The sequence below is a fragment of the Diadema antillarum genome, unplaced genomic scaffold, assembly GCF_040938485.1.
Source record: "Diadema antillarum isolate AM-2024a unplaced genomic scaffold, OU_Dant_1.0 seq00000189_RagTag, whole genome shotgun sequence".
Classification (NCBI taxonomy): Eukaryota; Metazoa; Echinodermata; class Echinoidea; order Diadematoida; family Diadematidae; genus Diadema; species Diadema antillarum.
In genome coordinates, this window is record NW_027271253.1 from 130512 (window position 1) to 139103 (window position 8592).

The following is an 8592-nucleotide window of genomic DNA, read 5'->3' on the forward strand; positions in this document are numbered from 1 at the left end:
TGCTGGAAGATGTAGGGGACTGTTGGCAATATAGATTTATGATACCAAAACTTGTTCAAGTAACTCCTTTGGAAACAGGATAAAGCAGATGAAAGAGGAAGTCTACCTCGATATGCCTGTTGAGCCGGTAACTCCTTTAACTATCCCACTTTGGCATATCCCAAAAGTGAATGTCTCAACTGAGTTAAGTGGATTAATATCGAAGTCAGATAATCCATTGTTTCAAAATCAAATGAGTTTAGAAATTACACAAAAGAAGTGGAGTCACTACTTGCATGTATACACGGACGGATCCAGAAGTCAAACAGGCATAGTGGGAGCTGCTTTTTTCGCACCCTATTACAAATACAGTGAATCAAAAAGACTGCAGGATTTCACGTCATCATATAGGTCGGAACTTGCTGCAATTTTTATGGCATTAACCTGGTTGAATCATGTGTATACAGGAGTAGTAATTTTTACTGACAGTTTAAGTGCTCTCCGGGCCCTTGAAACATGTAATTTCGAGGATGCTTTTGTGAAAGAAATACACGTTCTTTCGATGCACCTGCTGTTCAGGGGTATGATAGTACACTTTGAATGGGTGCCCGGCCACTGTGGCATCACGGGCAATGAGACAGCAGATAAAGCGGCAAAAAACAGCCCTACAAGAGAAACATATCGGAATCAATAATGGACTCAATGAGATGGAAGTTAAATGTGTTTTGAGTAGTTATTTTAATAAGAAGTGGCAAAAAAGATGGGAAGAAACACAGTCCCCCTTAAAAGAAGTACAGAAGTATGTAAGTGGAAAATATGAATGCAGATTAAAAAACAGGAAAGATCAAATCCTTATTCATCAAGTCCGTATGGGTAATATTGGACTGAATTATGATAAGTGGAAAGTAAATTTGCATGAAACAGGCAACTGCCCCTATTGCCCCGAAAAGGAAAATTTAAGTCATTTTTTATATGATTGTCCGAAATATTTGATAGAGAGAGCCATGTTGATCGCAGACATTGGAGGCAAAGATCAACGGGATATCAGAAAAGTATTATTCACAAAAAATGTTGATCATTTGAGGGCATTAGTCTCATATGTGAAGAGAACAAGGAGGTTTTCCAAAAGACTTATATAGAGTTATACAGATAATTATCTTTTGAGTTTTATTTAATTTAGATTTGCACACTGCACAACCGGATGTTTGCTTATTACATAATGAAAAAAAATGAATTACTTGTAAATTATATGTTTATTTAATGGAAAGTATATATGAAATAATATTATAATTTTGATGTTTATATATCGCATTCGGGAGTCTGCTTGTGCACCATATATATGCGTTGGGCAGAGGGTCCTGAGTGCGGCAAATGAGGGATCTAGGTCTGTGTGCGCGACTGAGAAGCCTGCTCAATGTAACGAGCCGGGCTGATCAGAGTTTGCCATCAGCATGCACCAGAACTGATTTGCCCCAACCGTATAACAGCAGACACATAGTGCGCATAAAAATGATAGTAAAAAGTTATTATTTTTTATTTATTTATTATATGTAAAATTATCATATTATAAAGATAAAGGCGTAAATATTCATATTTGAATGACGCGCCTCAAATACAAAAACAACAACAACAACCCCTTTTTTGTATGTTTGTTTGTTCATATTCCATCTGAGAAGATGCCTAGATAACCCATATTCAGCTATGCTAAGCTGGTCTTCCATGGGGTCCAGGTGGATGTGGCGTAAATACTCACTCCTGAGCTCCTGTAAGTAAGGCCTGCACGTCACTGAAACCAAAAAAGCAAACAACAACAAAAGCAGCAACAACAACAACAACAACAACAGCAACAACAACAACAACAACAACAACAACAACAACAACAACAACAACAACAACAACAACAGTGATCGCTAGACCGAGCCACGTAAAACAAAAGAGGTCCTAAATGGTGCGTGGTCCCACCTTTTAGGGTATTAATTAGAACCTCTTTATTTTTTTTTCACCTCAGCCATTCCATATAACGATTTTCATAGCTCGTATGCTCTTTCATATTTCATTTTATAAGAGGTTTCTCATTATCTCACAAAAGTTAGAAATGCGAAGCCCCACCTATACATTCCCTTTTAGAAGCCTATTTTATCTTTATCCAGATTTTGGGACAGTTTACGATAATATAGCAATTGAAAGAACAATCTCTCTGACAAAGAGGGTCAGCCATGATTATCAGTGATGGACATGATCATTAATTTTTATGACATTCAGTGTGGCGGATCCAGAGGAGGGGGGGGGGGGGGGGGAGGCGCAACCGGCGCACGCCCCCTCGCCTTTTTTTTTCGTTAAAAACAAAAGAAATAAAAAGAAAAAATGAAATGAAACGCGGAAGTAGCATCAGAAATAGTTGCACCCCTCCCCTTTTACAGAAATCCTTGATCCGTTCCTGTTATTGTCTATGAAATCTTTCATACTTATATGATAAATATATAAACAGGTATAGGATGCGTCTGGAAAAATGAGGTGTATAAAGTGCAGTGACCTATCGGCTCAACTTTAACAGCTAGGGAGCCTTTCTTTTTCTTTAATTTTGCGATGGACAATGTTGAACGCTCTTTCACACTCTCTTCATCCGTGGTACTAAAGAGTAATATTGAGTGATTGTTGATGAATATAAGTCATTCAAAGTATCTGCACTCTCGAATTGTAGGAATGATACCCTTATACAACAGGGGCTGCATGCAGCCAGCCCCCCCCCCCCCCCAACACACACACCCACACACCCACGCTTTTTGCCCAGCTGTGCAGGGAGGAGGTCTGTGAAAATGTGATATTGTGTCGTGTGAATTCTTTTCTTCTTCTTCTTCTTCTTCTTTCTTTCTTTCTTTCTTTCTTTCTTTCTTTCTTTCTTTCTTTCTTTCTTTCTTTCTCTCTCTTGATCTCAGTTCACCGAGTCCTTGCGCACATCAAAAAAAAAAAAAAAAAAAATGGGATTCAAACTTGCGTGTATACACCATGTCAGGCCTTCGCACCTTCCCACCTATTGCAACTAAAACTTGTCTATACAATAAATTCTACTAGTATTGACTAACGTCTTTATATCCCGGATCAGAGCTACCTGTCACAGGTCATGACTGCTCTCCTCGCAGTGAACTCAAGTTTCAGACTCCATATCCAAACTACGAACTAGCCAATGCCTGATCTCCTCGAACAGCTACACCAGTTTCAGACATCCCCTTCCTCCACGAAAGCTAACCACAGCTAACAAAAGTTTCTTCAAACAAAGTTCATTCCCATCTACTTTTTATGTGGTCAATCCCCACTATAAACATGAAGTTGTTATCATTCCACTCAATTCAAAACAATGCAGTCCACACTCACAGCCTGTGCACATAAAAACGTTTATTTCCCAAAGATACAAAAGAGCTGTATTATATTCATCTAAATATAATTACATAGAAATATTTATATATACATATGTACATACGTATGTATATATATATATATATATATATATATATATATATATGAAGAGTTTGTTCGCAAAAACCGATAAGTCCATTTTTGAAGATTTTGAAGTGCGGTCTCTGTCATAAAGTACAAAATAATACCTTTTAAATGATATATTTGTCACTACATGTAAAGGTTCATTTTTGAAGTTATGGTCAAAAGAAGCAACATTTTTCTTATTATTCTCTTTATTTTTCTTGACCTTTAATCGCAAATATTTCCATTTTGGCAAATAGGGACTTATCGGTTTTTACGAACAAACTCTTCATATATATATATATATATATATATATATATATATATATAAATATTTCGACCAGGAGCAGACGTATAACCTTGTGTGTATGTCTGCTTCAGAAACGGATCTTATAATCTAACATCACATCGCATCCTGGTCGCTGATGAAGAATGCGATGACTAACCTGTTTGGTGTCTTGTTTCTATATCATGCGCTTTCCTCACCAGGATAAAGCGTTTTTAGTCTAATGCCATTTTAGGTTTTTATCACATAAGGCCTACAGGAGCTGTTCAATAATTGATTCCTCTGGGAACACAACTTTATTGCCTACCCGCCACTCGGCGCCAGGATCCAGTGGATCGATCAGTTTTAGTAGACCATGAGTCAACTTGGCAACAATTATAATACTAATTGATCCACTTCGGGGGACGGCGCACCGGGCGCCCCCCCCCCCCCCCTCCTTATTTATTTATTTATTTTTGGGTCAAAACAAGACATAAAAAGAAAAACATTGAGGGGTAAGTGCGCCCCTTTAATTTTATAAAGGTACCCCTATACGTACGTAATACCTGGACCCGCCCATGAATTTAGACACTAAAGCTATCTAAGGTATACCAGACCCTATATAGGCCTATTATTTTGATTTTCTGCAAAAGTTTACATACTCCATTCTATTGGCAACCTTAGTTCTGCTGCTATCTCTCACAAAATTGTGTCTTACTACATAACCCCCTCCCCCCCCCCCCAAAAAAAAAAGAACAAACAAATCGGGGAACTGAACACATGGGGGTAAAACTCTTAACACCCATATTATTTTCTAAAGATTTCGTCACTGCGTTCTTCCAGTCCAATTATGACCCGCATCCCCCCCCCCCACAATAAAAAAAGGCCAGAATATGGTAAAAAGCAAGCAAGCAAAACAATCAAAACGTAGGCTGCCCCTGTATTTTTGAACGCCAAATCCCGTAGTGGTACGTACTATGCAACAGGGGCGGGAATACAGGAATTCCGTAAAGGGGGGGGGGGGGGGGGCAAACAATATTTCTGGTGCTACTGGTGCTACGTCTGGGTTTCATCTCATATTTTCTTTTTCTTTTCTTTTCTTTTAAACAACAAATAAAGAGGGACCGGCGCCCCCACCCCCCCCCCCCGATCCGCCACTGCATAAAGTACAATAATGTAGGCTAAGTCCACGTGAGACGAAATCACCAAGTTACGCTTGTAGTTCCAAAAAGGTTAGTGCCTCTTTGGTTACTCAAGGAGCTTCGTTTGAAGCTCCTTGAGTTACTGTATAGTTCTCAAAGCGCATTGCTCCCTCTTCTTGTTCAGGAGCGCCCAAGAGATTTTTTTCCTCCTGCTCACCACCACTAGAGGGCGAACAGTACTAGATGAGGAAACTTGTCACATGACTTGACCACCTGTGGTAACTCGCTCTCCGTCGGCACGAGTACATGTCCTGTACACACAAGGGCTATCGGAGTGAGCCGCGGAGTGGAGTGCAGGAGCCCCATCACTGAGGTCGAGAAGATATCCGGATTTCGGTAGCGAGAGTTGTAGAAATTTGTAAATATTTCAACCCCACCACGTTGGTGAATTGAAGGAACGCCGAGTCCATCTGATGTGGCGACCGTATCTATAAAAGAGCATTTCCACACAGCGCACTTCAAATGTTTTCTCTGCGTAGTAGTACTTCAGTAGACGAGATACGAAAAACGATAAAAACGTTTGTTTACTTCACCTGCCTGTTCGTCTCTCGTCTCATCCGCATCTCACTGAGTCACACGGTACAGTGTCACATGTTGTTGAATACAATGGAAGTTGTGGAGCGGTAGACGCACGTTTCAAAACGTCTGTAATCGGTGTGAGGTTTGTTGCGCCAGTTATTGCTTGACAAGAGCTCGTGAATCGTGAGTCGGAGTAGACTACATGTCATTACCAGTAACGTTAAACGATATAAACAGTGACAGTAAGGATTTGTGTACAATTTTGTAAATCAAATCGCCCCTGTGCTGTGAATTCTGCAATTTTGGTGAACCTCCAGCTTTGCCACCTTTGCTGTTTTTTGGTGGTGAGGCCGGGACTTTTGTAAGGAGGTAAATATATTATAATGAGATGAGTGGAAAAAGATGAGGTTGAATGTACTCAAAAACATTAACGTTACATGGCCATGCTGGCCAGCATGGCTTATCCATAACATAAGTTCAGGCCGCATTTTTAACTGATTATCATCAACTTGCAAGGGTTGTATGTTGCAACACATCTCAAAACGCATTTCAAATGGCATTTACAAACGTTTGAAATGTGTTTCGTGGGATGCCACATTTATCTAACCATCAAACGGGATTCAAGTATTATCACTGCTGCAGTGCTGGGTAGGCATAAAAATCTGTCTGTCCAGAGGAGTCTTACCTACCTACCTACCTATACCTATGGAAGATTCTGAACGCAGGCTGAGCCTCTGTATTCAGATCCAGGTTTAGTCCTTAAGATGAGCTGGGTGGTGTGGCGTTGAACTTAAATTTTATGGGTTCATTGTCCCAGAATTTATCCAAACTAACTTCAAGACTGAAGACACTGGGTACATCTATTAAATTTCTTGGTAAACTATTCCATGCCATGGTTTCCTGATACGCATGCAAAATTGAGTTTCTTCTTGTAGTGGTATGTGATCGAAAAATATATTTTTTTACAATGTCCTCTTGTGCATTTTTTTATTAAACCCAAATCAGGCACTACTTCCTGATCATATTTATGAAATAATTTGAAAGCTTCAATGATGTCATATTGTCACCTCTTGCCCTGTGGTATGCGAGAGTTGTAATTCCGAGGTGCCTCAATCTCTGTTCATAAGATAAAGATTTTATTTCACGTACCGTATTAATTTTGTGGCCCTTCGTTAGACATTTTCTAAAGCTAATATATGTTTTTTCAAATAAGGACTCCATGCCGCATGGGCATTATTCTAAATGAGGTCTTACCAAAGCTTTAAATATAACAATAAAAAAATGTCTTTAATCATTTTTTTTAGACTTTTACGGCTTCGCCATACATATAGCAGGAGGGGATTCTATGATTCAAAGCCTGACACAGTCTCTGTGGAATAGATATCCCCGATGACAAGATACGGACCAATCTTTCGGTCAAACTGCTGCATGCTGAGCTGCTTTGTTCGTTCAACCCAGGAAGTAGAGTAGAGGTCGACTAATGTGCATTTTTTTTTAACTGAGGGCGGTTGGCGTGTGTATACTGGAAGTTGACCTTGGCAGCTCTGAGATATTGACGCATTTAAAAACAGAGTTTACACTGTATACGTCTACTTGCAAAAAGACAATTGTGGTCTCAAACGCATTGCAAATTGCCCTTTGAATGGTGTGTCAAATTAGCATGCAGCTTGTACTTTCTAATGTGCGTCTGAAAACATGATTGCATTTATCTATCACCTGGAAATGCCTCAAACGCATTAAGGATCATGTTTGCTGTCTCAGAGAAAATTTTCAGATAAATGCACCCTGAGTCAGGACCCATGTCACGACTAAATATGGAATGGCCATGCTACGGTGCCCTGCATAGTTTTGAGTTAACTTTGCCTTCAATGCCAAGACAATACAAGTAAATTTAGAGTGTAGAACCTATGGACATTTTGTGTTAAAGACTATGTACCGGGTACTTATGATGTATCAAAGAGCGAACTTTTAGTTTCAGTTTCTCCACAATGCCATTATGGTCCAATTGTGGCTGGGACCGTCGACCATAATGAAATTAGGGCATAAACATGGCTAATGCAATGTAATTAACCGTTTGCTAGTCTGCTACTTGCTAGCAGATTCAACTCCTGATCTGGAAAATGTATGCCCACATTCTGCTGAAATTATTTGTTACTATAAAATGGGCTTTAGAGTATCTGCAATCTGATTGGTCAATTGTCATGGATTGATTTTTACTGATCCACACACTGAGCCTTGCTTCCCGTAAAATCCGAACGCATTGCCATGCGTTCAGTAAAATCCAAACGCATTGCTCGAGTCTTGTATTTACATTGTTGGATAGATAAGACATGTCCATTGTTTAATTTGTATTCTGATGTATTATATTTCTAACTTTTAGAGTGCAATGACTTCACTGTTTGTTTGCTTACAGAGTTTTATTGTAGTTGTTTTTTTTTTTCAAATGTGGAATTCTTCGTTTTTAAAAATTTGACCGTGGTTGGTAGTTTTGGTAGGAAACAATGTTTCAGGCAAGAATAAAGTGATGTAATGATTTTGTTCACAAACAGTTATATGTCTGTGATATAAATTGTTACTTGAATTCTCTAAACAGCAAAACAACTTGTATAACCGGGTATCTGTAGACAAAGGAAATGTCACACAATTGTCACTGACCCTTTCTGAGAGTTCAGGATATAGAATAGTTACACTTTATCCTCAGTAAGTGTGAAAAGTGCAACTTCAGCAATCTATGGTAGGGGCACTGGGTAGGGGAAGCTGGTCATAAAAAATGGCAAAAATCCCAGTCAAGGAAAAGGGTTGTATCATGATGAAGATTCATTGTGCAATTCATTTCACTCAATAGAATAGTTTGCTCGTCTATATTTATAGCCAGCGTGAGTAGCAACTGTGAGTTACATATATACAGTGGTGTTTACGTGTAGTAATCGTAGTGTGTTCCACCCTTTCATTGCATGGGTGGAGAATTTATTTTGGCAGGTGGTGTGATGTATGTAATACAACCATGCAGTACCTACAAAGAGTAATGTGTCCCCCTCACAGCTCAAGGGGCCTACCACACATTTAAACTGGTAGGAGAGTGGATTAAAAAGTGCCAGGTATACTACCTTGTACACTTGTGCACTGTATCAACTCAACCATCCAGATCCA